The sequence below is a fragment of the Triturus cristatus genome, chromosome 8 (genome assembly GCF_964204655.1).
Source record: "Triturus cristatus chromosome 8, aTriCri1.1, whole genome shotgun sequence".
NCBI classification, from domain to species: domain Eukaryota; kingdom Metazoa; phylum Chordata; class Amphibia; order Caudata; family Salamandridae; genus Triturus; species Triturus cristatus.
The window spans coordinates 1,619,748,418-1,619,763,655 of record NC_140591.1 but is presented as its reverse complement, the minus strand read 5'-3'; the positions used below and the strand labels follow the sequence as shown (position 1 = coordinate 1,619,763,655).

General features: G+C 31.9%; 8 non-coding genes across 8 annotated transcripts; all 8 read left to right on the top strand.

Moving 5' to 3' along the window:
- The first annotated feature begins 74 nt into the window (after positions 1-74).
- TRNAT-CGU (transfer RNA threonine (anticodon CGU)) lies at positions 75-147 on the top strand. The gene has a single exon. It is a non-coding gene; the product is annotated as a tRNA-Thr (tRNA).
- Positions 148-3,131: 2,984 nt separating this feature from the next.
- Positions 3,132-3,204, top strand: TRNAT-CGU (transfer RNA threonine (anticodon CGU)). Its single transcript has one exon. It is a non-coding gene; the product is annotated as a tRNA-Thr (tRNA).
- Positions 3,205-5,169: 1,965 nt separating this feature from the next.
- On the top strand, positions 5,170-5,242 carry TRNAT-CGU (transfer RNA threonine (anticodon CGU)). The gene has a single exon. It is a non-coding gene; the product is annotated as a tRNA-Thr (tRNA).
- Positions 5,243-7,207: 1,965 nt separating this feature from the next.
- On the top strand, positions 7,208-7,280 carry TRNAT-CGU (transfer RNA threonine (anticodon CGU)). Its single transcript has one exon. It is a non-coding gene; the product is annotated as a tRNA-Thr (tRNA).
- Positions 7,281-7,714: 434 nt separating this feature from the next.
- TRNAT-AGU (transfer RNA threonine (anticodon AGU)) lies at positions 7,715-7,788 on the top strand. The gene has a single exon. It is a non-coding gene; the product is annotated as a tRNA-Thr (tRNA).
- Positions 7,789-8,733: 945 nt separating this feature from the next.
- On the top strand, positions 8,734-8,807 carry TRNAT-AGU (transfer RNA threonine (anticodon AGU)). Its single transcript has one exon. It is a non-coding gene; the product is annotated as a tRNA-Thr (tRNA).
- A 1,964-nt stretch (positions 8,808-10,771) lies between these two features.
- On the top strand, positions 10,772-10,845 carry TRNAT-AGU (transfer RNA threonine (anticodon AGU)). The gene has a single exon. It is a non-coding gene; the product is annotated as a tRNA-Thr (tRNA).
- Positions 10,846-14,340: 3,495 nt separating this feature from the next.
- On the top strand, positions 14,341-14,413 carry TRNAT-CGU (transfer RNA threonine (anticodon CGU)). The gene has a single exon. It is a non-coding gene; the product is annotated as a tRNA-Thr (tRNA).
- Positions 14,414-15,238: the final 825 nt, after the last annotated feature.

Genomic DNA, 15,238 nt, shown 5'->3' with positions numbered 1-15,238 from the left:
TAAGACACGTTAACACAGGCACAGAATTTGATCACCAATACTAAATTAATGATCCCTTCAGTATCACTAAAGTAGGTGCTGTGGCTAAGTGGTTAAAGCGCTTGTCTCGTAAACAGGAAATCCTGAGTTCAAATCTCAGCAGCACCTTGTTATTGGTCCTTACATGTAAAAATAATTTTCATCACGCAAATGTTTACTACATTTTAAAAAGAAAAGTGTTGTTCTGTGAACATTAGAATGGGTCATCTTAAATTGAAAAACAAAAAAACGTGGTATTGTGAAGATTTTCAAAGCAATGCTTTGAATGAAAAAGGGAAAAAAGAGTGACAAAGAGCAAAATAGAGATAAAAAATCATTCTAGAGTTGAATTCAAGTAATGCATTCTTAAAGAAGGCATGATTAAAACATTTATGAACAGGATAAGCAATATAGCAATGAGGTGTTTATGAATAGGATCAGTATCCTCGTCTAAAGTAGTTGAGTAGAGCGTTTTCTGAACTGAGAAATGATTATGAAAGTGAAAAACTCAGGATTCTCTTGAACACCATATGGCAAACTGTTCCTTAAAGCATTTTCAAGAGGGTGCAGTGGCTTAGCTGGTTAAAGCGCCTGTCTAGTAAACAGGAGATCCTGAGTTCAAATCTCAGCAGTGCCTTGCTTTCCTCATTCTTAAATAAAAAATTATTTTCATTAAGTCGTCCTGCGATTCAATTAAATTAGAAAAGTCTGATTTATCTTTCGGTTGAACAGATCATCTTAAACCTAATAAAAACTGAAAGTGTTTTCAATATTATAGTAACGATACTGTGATTGCAAAATCAAAAAGGTATTTCAATGAGCAAGAGGCAGATGAAATATGACCCTAGATTTCAGCAATATTGATGAATATATGTAAAACACTTATTTGTAAACTATTCAAAATATGGGATTGAGTTTAAAATGTGTTCTTTTTTAATACACCATAGCTATTCTTGTTTACAGATTAGGAATCCTTGCTTGTTTAACATTAGAATACATATTAAGACACTTTAACACAGGCACAGAATTTGATCACCAATACTAAATTAATGATCCCTTCTGTATCACTAAAGTAGGTGCTGTGGCTAAGTGGTTAAAGCGCCTGTCTCGTAAACAGGAAATCCTGAGTTCAAATCTCAACAGCACTTTAATATTGGTCCTTACATGTAAAAATAATTTTCATCACGCAAATGTTTAATACATTTTAAAATGAAAAGAGTTGTTCTGTGAACATTAGAATGGGTCATCTTAAATTGAAAAACAACAAAACGTATTATTGTGAAGATTTTTAAAGTAATGCTTTGAATGAAAAAGGGAAAAAAAAGTGACAAAGAGCAAAATAGAGATAAAAAATCATTCTAGAGTTGAATTCAAGTAATGCATTCTTAAAGAAGGCATAATTAAAACATTTATAAACAGGATAAGCAATATATCAATGAGGTGTTTATGAATAGGATCAGTATCCTCGTCTAAACTATTTGCGTAGTGCGTTTTCTGAACTGAGAAATGATTATGAAAGTGAAAAACTCAGGTTTCTCTTGAACACCATATGGCAAACTGTTCCTTAAAGCATTTTCAAGAGGGTTCTGTGGCTTAGCTGGTTAAAGTGCCTGTCTAGTAAACAGGAGATCCTGAGTTCAAATCTCAGCAGTGCCTTGCTTTCCTCATTCTTAAATAAAAAAATATTTTCATTAAGTCGTCCTGCGATTCAATTCAATTAGAAAAGTCTGATTTATCTTTCGGTTGAACAGATCATCTTAAACCTAATAAAAACTGAAAGTGTTTTCAATATTATAGTAACAATACTGTGATTGCAAAATCAAAAAGGTATTTCAATGAGCAAGAGGCAGATGAAATATGACCCTAGATTTGAGCAATATTGATGAATATATGCAAAACACTTATTTATAAACTATTCAAAATATGGGATTGAGTTTAAAATGTGTTCTTTTTTAATACAACATAGCTATTCTTGTTTACAGATTAGGAATCCTTGCTTGTTTAACATTAGAATACATATTAAGACACTTTAACACAGGCACAGAAGTTGATCACCAATACTAAATTAATGATCCCTTCTGTATCACTAAAGTAGGTGCTGTGGCTAAGTGGTTAAAGCGCCTCTCTCGTAAACAGGAAATCCTGAGTTCAAATCTCAGCAGCACCTTATTATTGGTCCTTACATGTAAAAATAATTTTCATCACGCAAATGTTTAATACATTTTAAAAAGAAAAGTGTTGTTCTGTGAACATTAGAATGGGTCATCTTAAATTGAAAAACTAAAAAGCGTGGTATTGTGAAGATTTTCAAAGTAATGCTTTGAATGAAAAAGGGAAAAAAGAGTGACAAAGAGCAAAATAGAGATAAAAAATCATTCTAGAGTTGAATTCAAGTAATGCATTCTTAAAGAAGGCATAATTAAAACATTTATGAACAGGATAAGCAATATATCAATGAGGTGTTTATCAATAGGATCAGTATCCTCGTCTAAACTATTTGAGTAGTGCGTTTTCTGAACTGAGAAATGATTATGAAAGTGAAAAACTCAGGTTTCTCTTGAACACCATATGGCAAACTGTTCGTTAAAGCATGTTCAAGAGGGTGCTGTGGCTTAGCTGGTTAAAGCGCCTGTCCAGTAAACAGGAGATCCTGAGTTCAAATCTCAGCAGTGCCTTGCTTTCCTCATTCTTAAATAAAAAATTATTTTCATTAAGTCGTCCTGCGATTTAATTAAATTAGAAAAGTCTGATTTATCTTTCGATTGAACAGATCATCTTAAACCTAATAAAAACTGAAAGTGTTTTCAATATTTTATTAACAATACTGTGATTGCAAAATCAAAAAGGTATTTCAATGAGCAAGAGGCAGATGAAATATAACCCTAGATTTGAGCAATATTGATGAATATATGTAAAACCCTTATTTATAAACTATTCAAAATATGGGATTGAGTTTAAAATGTGTTCTTTTTTAATACAACATAGCTATTCTTGTTTACATATTAGGAATCCTTGCGTGTTTAACATTAGAATACATATTAAGACACGTTAACACAGGCACAGAATTTGATCACCAATACTAAATTAATGATCCCTTCGGTAACACTAAAGTAGGTGCTGTGGCTAAGTGGTTAAAGCGCCTGTTTCGTAAACAGGAAATCCTGAGTTCAAATCTCAGCAGCATCTTGTTATTGGTCCTTACATGTAAACATATTTTTCATCACGCAAATGTTTAATACATTTTAAAAAGAAAAGTGTTGTTCTGTGAACATTAGAATGGGTCATCTTAAATTGAAAAACAAAAAAACGTGGTATTGTGAAGATTTTCAAAGCAATGCTTTGAATGAAAAAGGGAAAAAAGAGTGACAAAGAGCAAAATAGAGATAAAAAATCATTCTAGAGTTGAATTCAAGTAATGCATTCTTAAAGAAGGCATGATTAAAACATTTATGAACAGGATAAGCAATATATCAATGAGTTGTTTATGAATAGGATCAGTATCCTCGTCTAAAGTAGTTGAGTAGAGCGTTTTCTGAACTGAGAAATGATTATGAAAGTGAAAAACTCAGGATTCTCTTGAACACCATATGGCAAACTGTTCCTTAAAGCGTCTTCAAGAGTGTGCTGTGGCTTAGCTGGTTAAAGCGCCTGTCTAGTAAACAGGAGATCCTGAGTTCAAATCTCAGCAGTGCCTTGCTTTCCTCATTCTTAAATAAAAAATTATTTTCATTAAGTCGTCCTTTGATTCAATTAAATTAGAAAAGTCTGATTTATCTTTCGGTTGAACAGATCATCTTAAACCAAATAAAAACTGAAAGTGTTTTCAATATTATAGTAACAATACTGGGATTGCAAAATCATAAAGGTATTTCAATGAGCAAGAGGCAGATGAAATATAACCCTAGATTTGAGCAATATTGATGAATATATGTAAAACAATTATTTATAAACTATTCAAAATATGGGATTGAGTTTAAAATGTGTTCTTTTTTAATGCAACATAGCGCTTCTTGTTTACAGATTAGGAATCCTTGCTTGTTTAACATTGGAATACATATTAAGACACTTTAACGCAGGCATAGAATTTGATCACCAATACTAAATTAATGATCCCTTCTGTATCACTAAAGTAGGTGCTGGGGCTAAGAGGTTAAAGCACCTGTCTCGTAAACAGGAAATCCTGAGTTCAAATGTCAGCAGCACCTTATTATTGGTCCTCACATGTAAAAATAATTTTTATCACGCAAATGTTTAATACATTTTAAAAAGAAAAGTGTTGTTCTGTGAACATTAGAATGGGTCATCTTAAATTGAAAAACAAAAAAAGTGGTATTGTGAAGATTTTCAAAGTAATGCTTTGAATGAAAAAGGGAAAAAAGAGTGACAAAGAGCAAAATAGAGATAAAAAATCATTCTAGAGTTGAATTCAAGTAATTCATTCTTAAAGAAGGCATGATTAAAACATTTATGAACAAGATAAGCAATATATCAATGAGGTGTTTATGAATAGGATCAGTATCCTCGTCTAAAGTAGTTGAGTAGAGCGTTTTCTGAACTGAGAAATGATTATGAAAGTGAAAAACTCAGGATTCTCTTGAACACCATATGGCAAACTGTTCCTTAAAGCATTTTCAAGAGGGTGCTGTGGCTTAGCTGGTTAAAGCGCCTGTCTAGTAAACAGGAGATCCTGAGTTTAAATCTCAGCAGTGCCTTGCTTTCCTCATTCTTAAATAAAAAACTATATTCATGAAGTCGTCCTGCGATTCAATTCAATTAGAAAAGTCTGATTTATCTTTCGGTTGAACAGATCATCTTAAACCTAATACAAACTGAAAGTGTTTTCAATATTATAGTAACAATACTGTGATTTCAAAAATCAAAAAGGTATTTCAATGAGCAAGAGGCAGATGAAATATGACCCTAGATTTGAGCAATATTGATGAATATATGTAAAAAACTTATTTATAAACTATTCAAAATATGGTATTGAGTTTAAAATGTGTTCTTTTTTAATACAACATAGCTATTCTTGTTTACAGATTAGGAATCCTTGCTTGTTTAACATTAGAATACATATTAAGACACTTTAACACAGGCACAGAAGTTGATCACCAATACTAAATTAATGATCCCTTCTGTATCACTAAAGTAGGTGCTGTGGCTAAGTGGTTAAAGCGCCTGTCTCGTAAACAGGAAATCCTGAGTTCAAATCTCAGCAGCACTTTATTATTGGTCCTTACATGTAAAAATAATTTTCATCACGCAAATGTTTAATACATTTTAAAAAGAAAAGTGTTGTTCTGTGAACATTAGAATGGGTCATCTTAAATTGAAAAACAAAAAAACGTGGTATTGTGAAGATTTTCAAAGTAATGCTTTGAATGAAAAAGGGAAAAAAGAGTGACAAAGAGCAAAATAGAGATAAAAAATCATTCTAGAGTTGAATTCAAGTAATGCATTCTTAAAGAAGGCATAATTAAAACATTTATGAACAGGATAAGCAATATATCAATGAGATGTTTATGAATAGGATCAGTATCCTCGTCTAAACTATTTGCGTAGTGCGTTTTCTGAACTGAGAAATGATTATGAAAGTGAAAAACTCAGGATTCTCTTGAACACCATATGGCAAACTGTTCCTTAAAGCATTTTCAAGAGGGTGCTGTGGCTTAGCTGGTTAAAGCGCCTGTCTAGTAAACAGGAGATCCCTAGTTCAAATCTCAGCAGTGCCTTGCTTTCCTTATTCTTAAATAAAAAACTATTTTCATTAAGTCGTCCTGCGATTCAATTAAATTAGAAAAGTCTGATTTATCTTTCGGTTGAACAGATCATCTTAAACCTAATAAAAACTGAAAGTGTTTTCAATATTATGGTAACGATACTGTGATTGCAAAATCAAAAAGGTATTTCAATGAGCAAGAGGCAGATGAAATATGACCCTAGATTTCAGCAATATTGATGAATATATGTAAAACACTTATTTGTAAACTATTCAAAATATGGGATTGAGTTTAAAATGTGTTCTTTTTTAAAACAACATAGCTATTCTTGTTTACAGATTAGGAATCCTTGCTTGTTTAACATTAGAATACATATTAAGACACTTTATCACAGGCACAGAATTTGATCACCAATACTAAATTAATGATCCCTTCTGTATCACTAAAGTAGGTGCTGTGGCTAAGTCGTTAAAGCGCCTCTCTCGTAAACAGGAAATCCTGAGTTCAAATCTCAGCAGCACCTTATTATTGGTCCTTACATGTAAAAATAATTTTCATCACGCAAATGTTTAATACATTTTAAAAAGAAAAGTGTTGTTCTGTGAACATTAGAATGGGTCATCTTAAATTGAAAAACTAAAAAACGTAGTATTGTGAAGATTTTAAAAGTAATGCTTTGAATGAAAAAGGGAAAAAAGAGTGACAAAGAGCAAAATAGAGATAAAAAATCATTCTAGAGTTGAATTCAAGTAATGCAGTCTTAAAGAAGGCATAATTAAAACATTTATGAACAGGATAAGCAATATATCAATGAGGTGTTTATCAATAGGATCAGTATCCTCGTCTAAACTATTTGAGTAGTGCGTTTTCGGAACTGAGAAATGATTATGAAAGTGAAAAACTCAGGTTTCTCTCGAACACCATATGGCAAACTGTTCGTTAAAGCATGTTCAAGAGGGTGCTGTGGCTTAGCTGGTTAAAGCACCTGTCCAGTAAACAGGAGATCCTGAGTTCAAATCTCAGCAGTGCCTTGCTTACCTCATTCCTAAATAAAAAATTATTTTCATTAAGTCGTCCTGCGATTCAATTAAATTAGAAAAGTCTGATTTATCTTTCGGTTGAACAGATCATCTTAAACCTAATAAAAACTGAAAGTGTTTTCAATATTATATTAACAATACTGTGATTGCAAAATCAAAAAGGTATTTCAATGAGCAAGAGGCAGATGAAATATAACCCTACATTTGAGCAATATTGATGAATATATGTAAAACACTTATTTATAAACTATTCAAAATATGGGATTGACTTTAAAATGTGTTCTTTTTTAATACAACATAGCTATTCTTGTTTACATATTAGGAATCCTTGCGTGTTTAACATTAGAATACATATTAAGACACGTTAACACAGGCACAGAATTTGATCACCAATACTAAATTAATGATCCCTTCAGTATCACTAAAGTAGGTGCTGTGGCTAAGTGGTTAAAGCGCTTGTCTCGTAAACAGGAAATCCTGAGTTCAAATCTCAGCAGCACCTTGTTATTGGTCCTTACATGTAAAAATAATTTTCATCACGCAAATGTTTACTACATTTTAAAAAGAAAAGTGTTGTTCTGTGAACATTAGAATGGGTCATCTTAAATTGAAAAACAAAAAAACGTGGTATTGTGAAGATTTTCAAAGCAATGCTTTGAATGAAAAAGGGAAAAAAGAGTGACAAAGAGCAAAATAGAGATAAAAAATCATTCTAGAGTTGAATTCAAGTAATGCATTCTTAAAGAAGGCATGATTAAAACATTTATGAACAGGATAAGCAATATAGCAATGAGGTGTTTATGAATAGGATCAGTATCCTCGTCTAAAGTAGTTGAGTAGAGCGTTTTCTGAACTGAGAAATGATTATGAAAGTGAAAAACTCAGGATTCTCTTGAACACCATATGGCAAACTGTTCCTTAAAGCATTTTCAAGAGGGTGCTGTGGCTTAGCTGGTTAAAGCGCCTGTCTAGTAAACAGGAGATCCTGAGTTCAAATCTCAGCAGTGCCTTGCTTTCCTCATTCTTAAATAAAAAATTATTTTCATTAAGTCGTCCTGCGATTCAATTCAATTAGAAAAGTCTGATTTATCTTTCGGTTGAACAGATCATCTTAAACCTAATAAAAACTGAAAGTGTTTTCAATATTATAGTAACGATACTGTGATTGCAAAATCAAAAAGGTATTTCAATGAGCAAGAGGCAGATGAAATATGACCCTAGATTTCAGCAATATTGATGAATATATGTAAAACACTTATTTGTAAACTATTCAAAATATGGGATTGAGTTTAAAATGTGTTCTTTTTTAATACAACATAGCTATTCTTGTTTACAGATTAGGAATCCTTGCTTGTTTAACATTAGAATGCATATTAAGACACTTTAACACAGGCACAGAATTTGATCACCAATACTAAATTAATGATCCCTTCTGTATCACTAAAGTAGGTGCTGTGGCTAAGTGGTTAAAGCGCCTGTCTCGTAAACAGGACATCCTGAGTTCAAATCTCAACAGCACTTTAATATTGGTCCTTACATGTAAAAATAATTTTCATCACGCACATGTTTAATACATTTTAAAAAGAAAAGAGTTGTTCTGTGAACATTAGAATGGGTCATCTTAAATTGAAAAACAAAAAAACGTGGTATTGTGAAGATTTTCAAAGTAATGCTTTGAATGAAAAAGGGAAAAAAAAGTGACAAAGAGCAAAATAGAGATAAAAAATCATTCTAGAGTTGAATTCAAGTAATGCATTCTTAAAGAAGGCATAATTAAAACATTTATGAACAGGATAAGCAATATATCAATGAGGTGTTTATGAATAGGATCAGTATCCTCGTCTAAACTATTTGCGTAGTGCGTTTTCTGAACTGAGAAATGATTATGAAAGTGAAAAACTCAGGTTTCTCTTGAACACCATATGGCAAACTGTTCCTTAAAGCATTTTCAAGAGGGTGCTGTGGCTTAGCTGGTTAAAGCGCCTGTCTAGTAAACAGGAGATCCTGAGTTCAAATCTCAGCAGTGCCTTGCTTTCCTCATTCTTAAATAAAAAATTATTTTCATTAAGTCGTCCTGCGATTCAATTAAATTAGAAAAGTCTAATTTATCTTTCGGTTGAACAGATCATCTTAAACCTAATAAAAACTGAAAGTGTTTTCAATATTATAGTAACAATACTGTGATTGCAAAATCAAAAAGTTATTTCAATGAGCAGGAGGCTGATGAAATATGACCCTAGATTTGAGCAATATTGATGAATATATGTAAAACACTTATTTATAAACTATTCAAAATATGGGATTGAGTTTAAAATGTGTTCTTTTTTAATACAACATAGCTATTCTTGTTTACAGATTAGGAATCCTTGCTTGTTTAACATTAGAATACATATTAAGACACTTTAACACAGGCACAGAAGTTGATCACCAATACTAAATTAATGATCCCTTCTGTATCACTAAAGTAGGTGCTGTGGCTAAGTGGTTAAAGCGCCTCTCTCGTAAACAGGAAATCCTGAGTTCAAATCTCAGCAGCACCTTATTATTGGTCCTTACATGTAAAAATAGCTTTCATCACGCAAATGTTTAATACATTTTAAAAAGAAAAGTGTTGTTCTGTGAACATTAGAATGGGTCATCTTAAATTGAAAAACTAAAAAACGTGGTATTGTGAAGATTTTCAAAGTAATGCTTTGAATGAAAAAGGGAAAAAAGAGTGACAAAGAGCAAAATAGAGATAAAAAATCATTCTAGAGTTGAATTCAAGTAATGCATTCTTAAAGAAGGCATAATTAAAACATTTATGAACAGGGTAAGCAATATATCAATGAGGTGTTTATGAATAGGATCAGTATCCTCGTCTAAACTATTTGCGTAGTGCGTTTTCTGAACTGAGAAATTATTATGAAAGTGAAAAACTCAGGTTTCTCTTGAACACCATATGGCAAACTGTTCCTTAAAGCATTTTAAAGACGGTGCTGTGGCTTAGCTGGTTAAAGTGCCTGTCTAGTAAACAGGAGATCCTGAATTCAAATTTCAGCAGTGCCTTGCTTTCCTCATTCTTAAATAAAAAATGATTTTCATTAAGTCGTCCTGCGATTCAATTCAATTAGAAAAGTCTGATTGATCTTTCGGTTGAACAGATCATCTTAAACCTAATAAAAACTGAAAGTGTTTTCAATATTATAGTAACAATACTGTGATTGCAAAATCAAAAAGGTATTTCAATGAGCAAGAGGCAGATGAAATATGACCCTAGATTTGAGCAATATTGATGAATATATGCAAAACACTTATTTATAAACTATTCAAAATATGGGATTGAGTTTAAAATGTGTTCTTTTTTAATACAACATAGCTATTCTTGTTTACAGATTAGGAATCCTTGCTTGTTTAACATTAGAATACATATTAAGACACTTTAACACAGGCACAGAAGTTGATCACCAATACTAAATTAATGATCCCTTCTGTATCACTAAAGTAGGTGCTGTGGCTAAGTGGTTAAAGCGCCTCTCTCGTAAACAGGAAATCCTGAGTTCAAATCTCAGCAGCACCTTGTTATTGGTCCTTACATGTAAAAATAATTTTCATCACGCAAATGTTTACTACATTTTAAAAAGAAAAGTGTTGTTCTGTGAACATTAGAATGGGTCATCTTAAATTGAAAAACAAAAAAACGTGGTATTGTGAAGATTTTCAAAGCAATGCTTTGAATGAAAAAGGGAAAAAAGAGTGACAAAGAGCAAAATAGAGATAAAAAATCATTCTAGAGTTGAATTCAAGTAATGCATTCTTAAAGAAGGCATGATTAAAACATTTATGAACAGGATAAGCAATATAGCAATGAGGTGTTTATGAATAGGATCAGTATCCTCGTCTAAAGTAGTTGAGTAGAGCGTTTTCTGAACTGAGAAATGATTATGAAAGTGAAAAACTCAGGATTCTCTTGAACACCATATGGCAAACTGTTCCTTAAAGCATTTTCAAGAGGGTGCTGTGGCTTAGCTGGTTAAAGCGCCTGTCTAGTAAACAGGAGATCCTGAGTTCAAATCTCAGCAGTGCCTTGCTTTCCTCATTCTTAAATAAAAAATTATTTTCATTAAGTCGTCCTGCGATTCAATTCAATTAGAAAAGTCTGATTTATCTTTCGGTTGAACAGATCATCTTAAACCTAATAAAAACTGAAAGTGTTTTCAATATTATAGTAACGATACTGTGATTGCAAAATCAAAAAGGTATTTCAATGAGCAAGAGGCAGATGAAATATGACCCTAGATTTCAGCAATATTGATGAATATATGTAAAACACTTATTTGTAAACTATTCAAAATATGGGATTGAGTTTAAAATGTGTTCTTTTTTAATACAACATAGCTATTCTTGTTTACAGATTAGGAATCCTTGCTTGTTTAACATTAGAATACATATTAAGACACTTTAACACAGGCACAGAATTTGATCACCAATACTAAATTAATGATCCCTTCTGTATCACTAAAGTAGGTGCTGTGGCTAAGTGGTTAAAGCGCCTGTCTCGTAAACAGGAAATCCTGAGTTCAAATCTCAACAGCACTTTAATATTGGTCCTTACATGTAAAAATAATTTTCATCACGCAAATGTTTAATACATTTTAAAAAGAAAAGAGTTGTTCTGTGAACATTAGAATGGGTCATCTTAAATTGAAAAACAAAAAAACGTGGTATTGTGAAGATTTTCAAAGTAATGCTTTGAATGAAAAAGGGAAAAAAAAGTGACAAAGAGCAAAATAGAGATAAAAAATCATTCTAGAGTTGAATTCAAGTAATGCATTCTTAAAGAAGGCATAATTAAAACATTTATGAACAGGATAAGCAATATATCAATGAGGTGTTTATGAATAGGATCAGTATCCTCGTCTAAACTATTTGCGTAGTGCGTTTTCTGAACTGAGAAATGATTATGAAAGTGAAAAACTCAGGTTTCTCTTGAACACCATATGGCAAACTGTTCCTTAAAGCATTTTCAAGAGGGTGCTGTGGCTTAGCTGGTTAAAGCGCCTGTCTTGTAAACAGGAGATCCTGAGTTCAAATCTCAGCAGTGCCTTGCTTTCCTCATTCTTAAATAAAAAATTATTTTCATTAAGTCGTCCTGCGATTCAATTAAATTAGAAAAATCTAATTTATCTTTCGGTTGAACAGATCATCTTAAACCTAATAAAAACTGAAAGTGTTTTCAATATTATAGTAACAATACTGTGATTGCAAAATCAAAAAGTTATTTCAATGAGCAGGAGGCTGATGAAATATGACCCTAGATTTGAGCAATATTGATGAATATATGTAAAACACTTATTTATAAACTATTCAAAATATGGGATTGAGTTTAAAATGTGTTCTTTTTTAATACAACATAGCTATTCTTGTTTACAGATTAGGAATCCTTGCTTGTTTAACATTAGAATACATATTAAGACACTTTAACACAGGCACAGAAGTTGATCACCAATACTAAATTAATGATCCCTTCTGTATCACTAAAGTAGGTGCTGTGGCTAAGTGGTTAAAGCGCCTCTCTCGTAAACAGGAAATCCTGAGTTCAAATCTCAGCAGCACCTTATTATTGGTCCTTACATGTAAAAATAATTTTCATCACACAAATGTTTAATACATTTTAAAAAGAAAAGTGTTGTTCTGTGAACATTAGAATGGGTCATCTTAAATTGAAAAACTAAAAAACGTGGTATTGTGAAGATTTTCAAAGTAATGCTTTGAATGAAAAAGGGAAAAAAGAGTGACAAAGAGCAAAATAGAGATAAAAAATCATTCTAGAGTTGAATTCAAGTAATGCATTCTTAAAGAAGGCATAATTAAAACATTTATGAACAGGATAAGCAATATATCAATGAGGTGTTTATGAATAGGATCAGTATCCTCGTCTAAACTATTTGCGTAGTGCGTTTTCTGAACTGAGAAGTTATTATGAAAGTGAAAAACTCAGGTTTCTCTTGAACACCATATGGCAAACTGTTCCTTAAAGCATTTTAAAGACGGTGCTGTGGCTTAGCTGGTTAAAGTGCCTGTCTAGTAAACAGGAGATCCTGAATTCAAATCTCAGCAGTGCCTTGCTTTCCTCATTCTTAAATAAAAAATTATTTTCATTAAGTCGTCCTGCGATTCAATTCAATTAGAAAAGTCTGATTTATCTTTCGGTTGAACAGATCATCTTAAACCTAATAAAAACTGAAAGTGTTTTCAATATTATAGTAACAATACTGTGATTGCAAAATCAAAAAGGTATTTCAATGAGCAAGAGGCAGATGAAATATGACCCTAGATTTGAGCAATATTGATGAATATATGCAAAACACTTATTTATAAACTATTCAAAATATGGGATTGAGTTTAAAATGTGTTCTTTTTTAATACAACATAGCTATTCTTGTTTACAGATTAGGAATCCTTGCTTGTTTAACATTAGAATACATATTAAGACACTTTAACACAGGCACAGAAGTTGATCACCAATACTAAATTAATGATCCCTTCTGTATCACTAAAGTAGGTGCTGTGGCTAAGTGGTTAAAGCGCCTCTCTCGTAAACAGGAAATCCTGAGTTCAAATCTCAGCAGCACCTTATTATTGGTCCTTACATGTAAAAATAATTTTCATCACGCAAATGTTTAATACATTTTAAAAAGAAAAGTGTTGTTCTGTGAACATTAGAATGGGTCATCTTAAATTGAAAAACTAAAAAGCGTGGTGTTGTGAAGATTTTCAAAGTAATGCTTTGAATGAAAAAGGGAAAAAAGAGTGACAAAGAGCAAAATAGAGATAAAAAATCATTCTAGAGTTGAATTCAAGTAATGCATTCTTAAAGAAGGCATAATTAAAACATTTATGAACAGGATAAGCAATATATCAATGAGGTGTTTATCAATAGGATCAGTATCCTCCTCTAAACTATTTGAGTAGTGCGTTTTCTGAACTGAGAAATGATTATGAAAGTGAAAAACTCAGGTTTCTCTTGAACACCATATGGCAAACTGTTCGTTAAAACATGTTCAAGAGGGTGCTGTGGCTTAGCTGGTTAAAGCGCCTGTCCAGTAAACAGGAAATCCTGAGTTCAAATCTCAGCAGCGCCTTGCTTTCCTCATTCTTAAATAAAAAATTATTTTCATTAAGTCGTCCTGCGATTTAATTAAATTAGAAAAGTCTGATTTATCTTTCGATTGAACAGATCATCTTAAACCTAATAAAAACTGAAAGTGTTTTCAATATTATATTAACAATACTGTGATTGCAAAATCAAAAAGGTATTTCAATGAGCAAGAGGCAGATGAAATATAACCCTAGATTTGAGCAATATTGATGAATGTATGTAAAACCCTTATTTATAAACTATTCAAAATATGGGATTGAGTTTAAAATGTGTTCTTTTTTAATACAACATAGCTATTCTTGTTTACATATTAGGAATCCTTGCGTGTTTAACATTAGAATACATATTAAGACACGTTAACACAGGCACAGAATTTGATCACCAATACTAAATTAATGATCCCTTCGGTAACACTAAAGTAGGTGCTGTGGCTAAGTGGTTAAAGCGCCTGTCTCGTAAACAGGAAATCCTGAGTTCAAATCTCAGCAGCACCTTATTATTGGTCCTTACATGTAAAAATATTTTTCATCACGCAAATGTTTAATACATTTTAAAAAGAAAAGTGTTGTTCTGTGAACATTAGAATGGGTCATCTTAAATTGAAAAACAAAAAAACGTGGTATTGTGAAGATTTTCAAAGCAATGCTTTGAATGAAAAAGGGAAAAAAGAGTGACAAAGAGCAAAATAGAGATAAAAAATCATTCTAGAGTTGAATTCAAGTAATGCATTCTTAAAGAAGGCATGATTAAAACATTTATGAACAGGATAAGCAATATATCAATGAGTTGTTTATGAATAGGATCAGTATCCTCGTCTAAAGTAGTTGAGTAGAGCGTTTTCTGAACTGAGAAATGATTATGAAAGTGAAAAACTCAGGATTCTCTTGAACACCATATGGCAAACTGTTCCTTAAAGCGTCTTCAAGAGGATGCTGTGGCTTAGCTGGTTAAAGCGCCTGTCTAGTAAACAGGAGATCCTGAGTTCAAATCTCAGCAGTGCCTTGCTTTCCTCATTCTTAAATAAAAAATTATTTTCATTAAGTCATCCTGCGATTCAATTAAATTAGAAAAGTCTGATTTATCTTTCGGATGAACAGATCATCTTAAACCTAATAAAAACTGAAAGTGTTTTCAATATTATAGTAACGATACTGTGATTGCAAAATCAAAAAGGTATTTCAATGAGCAAGAGGCAGATGAAATATGACCCTAGATTTCAGCAATATTGATGAATATATGTAAAACACTTATTTGTAAACTATTCAAAATATGGGATTGAGTTTAAAATGTGTTCTTTTTTAATACAACATAGCTATTCT